This window comes from Hevea brasiliensis, unplaced genomic scaffold (genome assembly GCF_030052815.1).
Source record: "Hevea brasiliensis isolate MT/VB/25A 57/8 unplaced genomic scaffold, ASM3005281v1 Scaf126, whole genome shotgun sequence".
Lineage (NCBI taxonomy): Eukaryota > Viridiplantae > Streptophyta > Magnoliopsida > Malpighiales > Euphorbiaceae > Hevea > Hevea brasiliensis.
The window spans coordinates 73,546-83,767 of record NW_026614615.1 but is presented as its reverse complement, the minus strand read 5'-3'; the positions used below and the strand labels follow the sequence as shown (position 1 = coordinate 83,767).

General features: G+C 36.6%; 1 non-coding gene across 1 annotated transcript; it reads right to left on the bottom strand.

The window, feature by feature from the left end:
• Positions 1–6,276: 6,276 nt before the first annotated feature.
• Positions 6,277–6,383, bottom strand: LOC131176480 (small nucleolar RNA R71). The gene has a single exon (XR_009146531.1). It is a non-coding gene; the product is annotated as a small nucleolar RNA R71 (small nucleolar RNA).
• Between the last annotated feature and the right edge of the window lie 3,839 nt (positions 6,384–10,222).

Below are 10,222 nucleotides of genomic sequence, written 5' to 3'. Positions count from 1 at the left end.
AATTGAAGGTACCTACACGAATCCCACAACACGAGGGTTAGTATATAATTTTTACAAAATTTTCTAAGCTCATTTAATGCTCGGAAAAACACTATGAAATTTCATGAGACCCACTGAAAAACGGTGTCGAAAAATTTTGAAATTTATATTGCCGAGAAGCTCTCGACGAGTGGAGCACTCTGGTACTCTCGGTTTTCTCGTGGGGTTCACGATTTGCTAGAAATCTAGCCCAAAAGTTGAAATGGGCTAAAACTTTCCGGACAAAAATTGGACAAACAGCTCGATGGATTTTGATGTTCTTGGTGTCTATGGAAAGCTCTCGAGGTGTAGATGGTGTTTGACACAAGACCCGGCCCAAACAGTGGCCAGATCGATCGAGAAGGTGAGGCGTCGTGCTGTGCGTCGCGTGGCTTTTCACTGCACGTCGCGTGGCTTCACGCGCGCTTTCCCGGCGTTCCAAGCGGCGGCCTACAAGGAGGGAAGGGCGAGGCGGCGCGCCAGCGAGGTGGGGAGGCTAAGGTGGCGACTGCGCGGCCTGGGGAGGAGGGAGGAGAGAGAAAATGGGAGAGAGAGGAAGAGAGGTCGGGACGCGCGAGGAAAGGAAGAAGAAGAAAAGAAAAGGCCGGTCCAATTCGAGATACAAAATTTTGAATTTTTACTCTACCTTGGGACAGAAAACGAGGCCCAAAAATTTCGAAAAAATTCTAAAAAACTTAGAAAAATTCGTAGAGTCTAAATATATTTTTAGTTTTGCCACGTGTTCTTTAAATTAATTTTTAAAAATCATCAAAGTTTTATATTTTCGGGGAATCAAACCCAATTTCTAAAATTTGAAAAATTTCAAATAATTTCCTAAAATATAAGTAAAATAAAATATTAATATTACTCACAAAATAATAAATTTAAAAATTTGAGGTGTTACATTCTTCCCCCCTTGCAGAAAATTCATCCTCGAATTTTACACAAGGCAGAATAAAGTACAGAATTACACATTGAATAGATAAGGGTACTTGCTACGCATCTCCCGCTCTGACTCCCAAGTACACTCTTTCACTGACTGGCTCCTCCACAAAACCTTAACCATAGGGATCTGTTTTGATCTTAGCTGCCTCACTTGGTAGTCCATTATGGTTACAGGTTGCTCCTCAAACGTCAAGTTTTATTTCAGCTCTGCTACATTCGGCTGTAGCACATGAAAAGGATCAGGTATGTATTTCCTAAGCATGGAGATGTGAAATACAGGATGAACATGAGAAAAGTTGGATGGTAGCTCCAACCGGTAGGCAACTGCTCCAACTCTATCAGTAACCTCAAAAGGTCCAATATACCGAGTTCCAACTTGCCCTTCTTTCCAAATCTCATGACTCCCTTCATCGAAGAAATCTTCAAGAATACGCAGTCGCCTCCTGCAAACTCTACATCCCTCAGTCTGGGATCTGCATAACTCTTCTACCTGCTGAAAGCTGTATTCAATCGCTCCCTGATTAAAGGAACTATCTCTGAAGTGTACTGCACTAGGTCTACATCATGCACCTTCGCTTCTCCCATTTCCGTCCAACACAGAGGAGACCTACACTTTCTGCCATACAATGCCTCATAGGGTGCCATCCCTATGCTGGAGTGATAACTGTTGTTGTAGGCAAACTCCACCAAAGGTAGTTGATCATCCCATTGACCTCCAAAATCCAAAACACTCATGCGAAGCATGTCTTCCAGTGTTTGGATTGTCCTTTCGGACTGTCCGTCTGTCTGAGGTTGGAAAGCAGTACTAAAGTTCAACTGCGTGCCAAGTGCCTCTGCAACTTTCTCCAAAATCGAGAAGTGAACTTGGGCCCTCTGTCAGATATTATGGAAGCCGGAACTCCATGCAATCTGACTATTTCTCGAATATAGAGCCAAGCGTACTGTGCCACAGAATATGTAGTCTTCACAGGCAAGAAATGAGCTGATTTAGTTAGGCGGTCTACAATTACCCATATTGAATTATATCCTCGCGTGGTACGAGGCAATCCAGTCACAAAATCCATAGTAATCATCTCCCACTTCCATTTTGGGATAGGGAGCTCTTGCAGCTTCCCTGATGGCCTCTGGTGTTCAAACTTCACCTTCTGACAAGTCAAGCACTTGGACACGAAGTCTACTATGTCTCTCTTCATGCCATTCCACTAATAACTATCTTTCACATCATGGTACATCTTAGTGGAGCTTGGGTGGATATTGTACAATGTATAGTGTGCCTCTCGCATGATTTCATTTCTGAGATTATCCACATCGGGCACACATATCTTGGAACCTTGCATAAGGGCGCTATCATTGGCAAATCCAAACTCACCACCTTCACCCTGCTGTACTCTTTCTATGATCTTCATCAATTACTAGTCTTTGTGCTGGGAAACTCTAACCCTGTCTCGCAGGTCTAGTCTTACTGAAAAATGAGCTAACAATACCCCCTCATCTTAAAGATCTAGGATTAGACCTTGATCCATCAACTCATGTACTTCCTGAATCAACGGTCTCTTCTCATTGATATGTGCGTAAGCGCGGAAGATTTTTTGCTCAAAGCATCTGCTACTATATTGGCCTTCCCAGAGTGGTACTAGATGGTGCAATCATAGTCTTTCAGAAGCTCCATCCATCTCCTCTGTCTCAAGTTTAAATCCCTCTGTTGGAAGATGTACTTCAAACTCTTATGGTCGGTGTATATCTCGCACACTTCACCATACAGGTAGTGTCTCCAGATCTTTAGTGCAAAGACTGCAGCCGCCATTTTCAAATCATGGGTGGGGTAGTTCTGCTCATGCCTCTTTAACTGTCTTGAAGCATAAAGCCACTACTTTTCCATTCTGCATCAAAACACACCCTAAGCCAACTCTGGAGGCGTCACAGTACACGGTAAATCCTTCACCACTCATCGGTAGTGTCAACACAAGGGTGGTGGTTAGACACTCCTTAAGCTTCTGGAAACTCTCCTCACAATCATCTGTCCAAATGAATGGAACATTCTTCCGAGTCAACTTAGTTAGGGGAGCTGCTATCCTGGAAAAATCCTGCATGAAACGTCTATAGTAGCCAGCTATGCCTAGAAAACTCAACAAAACATGAATATAATAAGGTAAAAATAAAAGAATAGAAATTATTTGAAATAAATTTCCAGATTCTTTTTATTATTTTTGGTTTGATAATATATATTAATTATTTTTTTTTCAAATATATGATATTTTTAGATCAACTTTAAAATTTGATTATTTATTTACAAATAAAATTCACTTGAAAATCAATTCAATACCATTGATTAACCACTTGTTGGTACATAGTAATGATTATTGATGATTGATCAAACATAAATTTGAAATTTAAAATAAAAAAAAATTGTTATAGACACACATATTTGTATTGTACATAATTTATAAATAATTTGTATCACCATCACACATCATAGTTGATAAAGTAGAACTGTTCTGAATAGTTAAAAAGATATTTATACAAACGACAAACTTATAAAGGATAGCTACCTATCTGATTCAGTAATTTTATGAAAATGAGTAATTAAAAAATAAATATATAATATATAGATTTAAATTTAACTAATGAATTTCTTCTTCATCTTTTTAATAAAACATAAAATGTAAAAATGAATTAATTTATTAAAAGAAGAGAAAAGTTTAGCTATTAAAGAATAGATATGAAAATATAATAAAATAATTTAGTAATATATATATATATATATATATATATATATATATATATATATATATATATATATATATATACTTTCCCTAATACTTATTCTGTTGAGTTATTTTTTATATGTTAGATTCCTAATTTTTGATAAACTAATTCTTTCCCATGCTGAGATTTTATTTATTTATTTTTAAATATTTTCCTATATAAAACATGTAAAATGCTCTTAAAACAGTAAGAAAAAAATAATAAATTTTCCTTACTTAAATTGAGAAGACTAACTTATTAAATATATAAATATTTATATTTATATTTTAGGTTATAACTGTTATACTCATTTCATATAGGTATTTTAGAGTAGTTTTGCATCCATTTTGCCTTTATATTTTAGTATATTCTATGTTTTTAGCTTTATTTTAGCTTATTTGTTAACTTTAGATACTTTATATTTGACTTTTGTAATTTTGTTATTTTTTGACAGAATTTTGTGGCAAATCAAAGATCAATGAGTGCATTAGGAAGTGATTTGAAGAAATTTGGAGTTCTTTAAGTATAGAGAAAGTTGAAAAAATCAAGCCTTGAAATAGCAAGTTAGCCGAAATTTGCTTGAGACTTTGCTTAAGATCCTGCTTAGGGTAAAGCGGCAGTGCTTAAGGTGCAGCACAAGTCAAGCATGAGTAGAAAAGTCTATTTTACTCTAAGTTTGCCGAGATTTGCTGAGGGTCTGCTTAACCTTAAGCAGACAGTGCGACCATAAGCTGAAATTTGCTAAGAAGCTGCTTAGGGTTAAGCCGAACCCTAAGCAGACTGCTCAAAACGTGAAAAATGCTGCTGACTTGGATAATTTTACACCTCATTTCCTATCCACTCCTTAGCTCTTATTTACTTTTAGGGCAGCTTTTTTGGGACCATATAAATTCATCATTTCCTAATTTTTGCCACAAGAGGAAAGGAAGGAAAAACAAAAAGGAAAGAAAATTTAATAGAGAGAGAGAAGGAAACGCCATTTTTCTTGGGGAGGAGCTGCTGCACCCAGTTTTGGAGCTCCAGGAACTAGAGTTTTGGGTTCTTCTACCTGGATTTTTCTATTTTAGTCTCTTATCATATTTTTCTCTACTTTTCCATCAATCTTTCTTGTAAATACCATCATGAGTGAGTAAACTCTTTAGATTTCAGAGTTGGGAAATATGTTTTAGATTAATTTGTGGATTTGGACTGGGTGTTTCCTTATTTTACATAAATATGAGTTTTGATTCCTTCCTTGTGTGCTTGATTTACTTGCCTAATGTTGGTACCCATTGGGTATTGTGTTAATCTTTGATTGAAGGACCGAAAGGTGAAAGTCGTTGATAGATAATCAAGGATTGGAACTTAAAATTCCCTAGATTTAGAAATAAACTTGGGATTTAAGAGGAATTAATGATTGGTTACAAAACTTAATGGGTTTTAAATTAATCAAATATCGTACGAAAGTAGATTTGGTTATTTTAAAACACACTTTGGTTTGCTTGAAAAAGATATTAAAGGAATTTAGAATTAATCACTTTCAAACTCTATTTTTCCCTAAAAATTGGAATGCCCAAGACAAATCCTAATTAATTTATGCATAAACCCCCAACTCTGGAATCACTTTTAACATAATTAGACTTTGATTTGAATTACCCATTATTAATTTAGTTTACTTGCAAACTAGATTTTGAATTTATTTGTTTGCTCTTTACCCATTTCAATTAGATTAATCAATTTATCTTGCTTATTTACATTCACCATTTATTCATCAATCATTAGCCCAAATAATCGCTTCATTCATAGTTTGGTAATCAAATAGCAAATCCTCATGGGAACGATACTTGATTCATCACTTTATTACTTAAGACGACCCGTATACTTGCGGATTCGCCACATCAAGTTTTTGGTGCCATTGCCAGGGATTTGATTTTTGTTTGATATTGAACAATTGTTTGTTTGGTAAATTTGGGCATTTTATTTTATTTTATTTTTACCATTTTACTTTGAGAATTTGTCTATTTTGTTTTTTAGGTGCTTTATTTTATGAGAAGGACAAAAAGTGAAGAAATCAATTTATTCTTTGATCCAGAAATAGAAAAGACAGCAAAAGCTTTAAGAGCAGAATCTAAAAGGAGAAAAGCTGAAATTAAAGCTCAACAACAACAAGAAAGAGCACAAGAGCAAGAGCAATTACAAGAAGAAATGGCCAACAACAATAACAACCGCTCTGTGAAGGATCATGCCTATCCTAACATTGGGGATTTCATGCCAAGTATCACAAGACCAAGAGTAGAAGCTAATAATTTTGAACTGAAGCCTGCACTCTGTCAGATGGTACAACAATCACAATTTGGAGGAAATCCAAGTGAAAGTCCACATGTGCATCTAGCACACTTTCTTGAGATCAGTGATATGTTGAAGATAAATGGAGTTTCTGATGATGCAATTCGACTCAGATTATTTCCTTTTTCTCTGAAGGACCGAGCTAGAGAGTGGTTACATTCTTTGCCACCGGGTTCTATCACAACATGGGATGAACTTTCTCAAGCATTTTTAGCTCAATATTTTCCACCAAGCAAAACAGCTAAGCTAAGAAATGAGCTGACTTCTTTCAAACCTAGAGATGATGAGAGCTTGTATGAAGCATGGGAGAGGTACAAGGATTTGCAAAGGAGATGTCCACATCATGGGATTCCTAAGTGGATGCTGGTTCAACACTTTTACAATGGAGTTTCACCAGCTATTAGAAGTACAATTGATGCATCTTCTGGAGGTGATCTTATGGAGAAATCTGAAGATGAAGCTTTTTCTGCTCTTGATAAAATTGCTTATAACAACTATCAAGAAACCAGCTGGTATGTTTGAGCCTGATGCCATGAATATGATTAATGCTAAGTTTGATGCTTTGATAAGGAAAATGGACAAGCTAAGCATGAAAGTAGATTCTTCAGCTGGAGGTTCTAGTAACTCAGTAGAAGTTGGAGCTGCAAATGTCAATTGTGCAGCAGATTTTTCTGCACTTAATCAAGATTTTCAAGTGAGCAAGTGGATTATGTGGGGAACTACAATCAAAGACCAGGTGGTAACTCATTTTCTGCAACTTATGATCCAGCATGGAGAAACCACCCCAATTTCTCTTAGGGAGGAAGACAAGGGCAGAATCAGAATTTTCAGCAACCTTCTAGGTATCAACAACAACAGAATTTTCAACAGAATAGAGGTCCTCCTCCTGGAATTTCTAAACCTCAAAATGCACCTGCTCCACCTCTACCACAACAAGCACAACCAGACAAGACAGTTAGATTGGAAGCCATGATTGAGACTCTACTTGTGAGCCATCAAAGTCAACAAGAAATGATTTCTCAATTAGCATCTAAAGTGGATCAAATGGCAACACACAACAAGATGTTAGAGAATCAAATAGCTCAACAAGCTAGCTCTTCAAGTAACAAAGCATTTGGGAAGCTCCCTAGCTAGCCAGAAAATTCAAGGGAGCATTGCAAGGCTATTACATTGAGGAGTGGAAAAATATTGGAGAATGGAGATAAAAAGATTGAAGAGAAAATTGAAGAAGAGAAAAATAGAGAAGGAGATGAACAAACTGAAGCTGAAGTTAGAATTGGAGCTGAGAAAGAAAATTCAGTGGAAGAAAAAGGAAGTAAGGAGAGGGAGAGTAAAGAGGAAGAACCTAAATATGTTGCACCTAAAGCCTACATGCCACCTTTACCATTCCCACAAAGGTTCCAGAAAGCGAAATTGGATAAACAATTTGAGAAGTTCTTGGAAGTATTGAAGTCTTTGCATGTGACTATTCCTTTCACTGATGCCTTAGCACAAATGCCTTCATATGCTAAATTTTTGAAGGAGATTTTATCTAACAAGAAGAAATTGGAGGAATTTGAGACTGTGGCTCTCACTGAAGAAAGCAGTGCTATTTTGCAAAATAAGCTTCCACCCAAACTGAAAGATCCTGGAAGTTTTTCCATACCATGTCACATTGGGGATATCAGTATAGATAAGGCTTTATGTGATCTTGGAGCCACTGTTAGTCTGATGCCATTGTCTATCTATGAGAAAGTGAAGATTGGAGAAATGAAGCCTACTACTATCTCACTACAGTTAGCAGATAGGTCTATTAAATTTCCAATTGGGGTAATTGAGAATGTTCCTCTAAAAGTTGGAAAATTTTTCATACCAGTGGATTTTGTGGTATTGGAGATGGAGGAGGATGTACACATTCCTATTATTCTTGGTAGACCTTTCCTTGCTACTGCTGGAGCTGTGATTGATGTAAAAAATGCGAGGCTTACATTAGAAGTTGGGGAAGAGAAAGTTGAATTTAATTTGTTTCAAGCAATGAAAAAGAAAGATGATTCAAATTCATGCTTGAGAATTGATGTGATAGATGAAGAGGTCAGAGAAGTGCTTAAAAAACAACATCCTAAAGATCCCTTAGAAGCTTGTTTGGTTCATAACATCAAAAAAGGGGATGAGATTGAAGAAGCTGCAGAATATGCTACAATTTTGGAAGGAAATCCACCTTGGCCTATGGCTGATGTTGAGAAGATTGGGGACTTGAAGCAAGACACAACTTCATCATCAAAGCTTGAAAAAAGTGAAGCACCGAAGGTAGAGTTAAAACCTCTTCCAACAAATCTCAGGTATGCTTTTCTAAGTCAAAATTCTACATATCCTGTAATTGTTAGTGCTCAATTGAATGATTGTGAAGTTGAAAAATTATTAAGAGTTCTTAGAAAGCATAGAAGGATAATTGGTTATACCACTGATGATATTAAAGGAATACATCCTTCTGTGTGCATGCATAGAATTTTGTTGGAAAATAATCATAAAGCCTCTCGAGAGTCACAGAGGAAATTGAATCCAACTATGAAAGAGGTTGTGAAAAAGGAAATCTTGAAATTGCTTGATGCAGGTATCATCTACCCTGTTTCTGACAGCAATTGGGTAAGTCCATTTCATGTTGTACCCATGAAAAGGGCAGCACAGTAGTGAAAAATGAAAATGATGAACTAATACCTACAAGGACTGTAACTGGATGGAGAATGTGTATAGACTATAGGAAATTGAATAATGCAACTAGAAAGGACCATTTTCCATTACCATTTATAGATCAAATGCTTGAGAGACTAGCTCATCATTCTTATTTTTGCTATTTGGATGGCTATTCAGGGTTCTTTCAGATCCCTATTCACCCAGATGATCAGGATAAAACTACCTTCACACGTCCTTATGGTACCTTTGCATATCGAAGGATGCCATTTGGACTATGTAATGCCCCTACTACATTTCAAAGATGTATGATGTCCATATTTTCTGACATGATTGAGGGTATTATGGAAGTGTTCATGGATGATTTTTCTGTGTATGGTAAATCTTTCGATGAATGCTTATCTAACTTGTCTAAGGTTTTGCAGAGATGTGAAGAGTTCAATTTAGTTTTGAATTAGGAAAAGTGCCATTTTATGGTACAAGAAGGAATTGTCTTGGGACATCTTGTGTCAAACAGGGGTATTGAGGTGGATAAAGCAAAGGTAGAAATTATTGAGAAAATGCCACCCCCAACATCCATGAAGGGAGTGAGGAGTTTCTTGGGGCATGCCGAATTTTACAGGAGATTCATCAAAGATTTCTCTAAGATTTCTAAGCCTTTTACCAATTTATTGAGTAAAGATGTGGAATTCCATTTTGATACTAATTGTATGAACGCTTTTTGTAGGATAAAGGAAGCTTTGATATCTGCTCCTACTATGCAGCCACCCGATTGGTCATTACCTTTTGAGTTAATGTGTGATGCTAGCGATTATGCCATTGGGGCTATTTTAGGATAAATAAAAGATAAGAAGGTGTATGCAATATACTATGCAAGTAGAACCTTAGATGATGCTCAAATAAATTACTTTACTACAGAGAAAGAGTTTTTGGCAGTTGTATTTGCAGTAGACAAATTCAGGTCCTATCTTGTGGGGTCAAAGGTAATAATGTACATGGATCATGCAGCTATCAAGTATCTCCTTAAGAAAAAAAGAGGCTAAACCTAGATTGATAAGGTGGGTGCTACTCCTTCAAGAGTTTGAATTGGAAATTAAAGACAAGAAAGGAGTAGAAAATGTGGTAGCAGATCATCTGTCTAGATTGAGGCAAGACCAATGAGATAATTTGGGAAAAGAGCCACCAATAGATGACTATTTTCCTGATGAGCAACTGTTAGTAATCATGAATGCAAAAACCCCTTGATATGCAGATTTCGTGAACTATCTAGTGTGTGGAATCCTTCCACCTGACCTAACATGGCAGCAAAAGAAGAGATTTCTTTTTGATGTGAAGGATTATGATTGGGAAGAGCCATTTTTATTCAAGAGATGTGAAGATGGGTTGATTAGAAGATGTTTAGCTGATGAGGAGATAGGAAATGTTATTAAAGATTGCCATTCTTTACTTTATGGGGGTCATATGAGTGTGACAAAGACTGCAGAAAAAGTTCTTCAAGCAGGGTTCTTTTGGCCACATATGT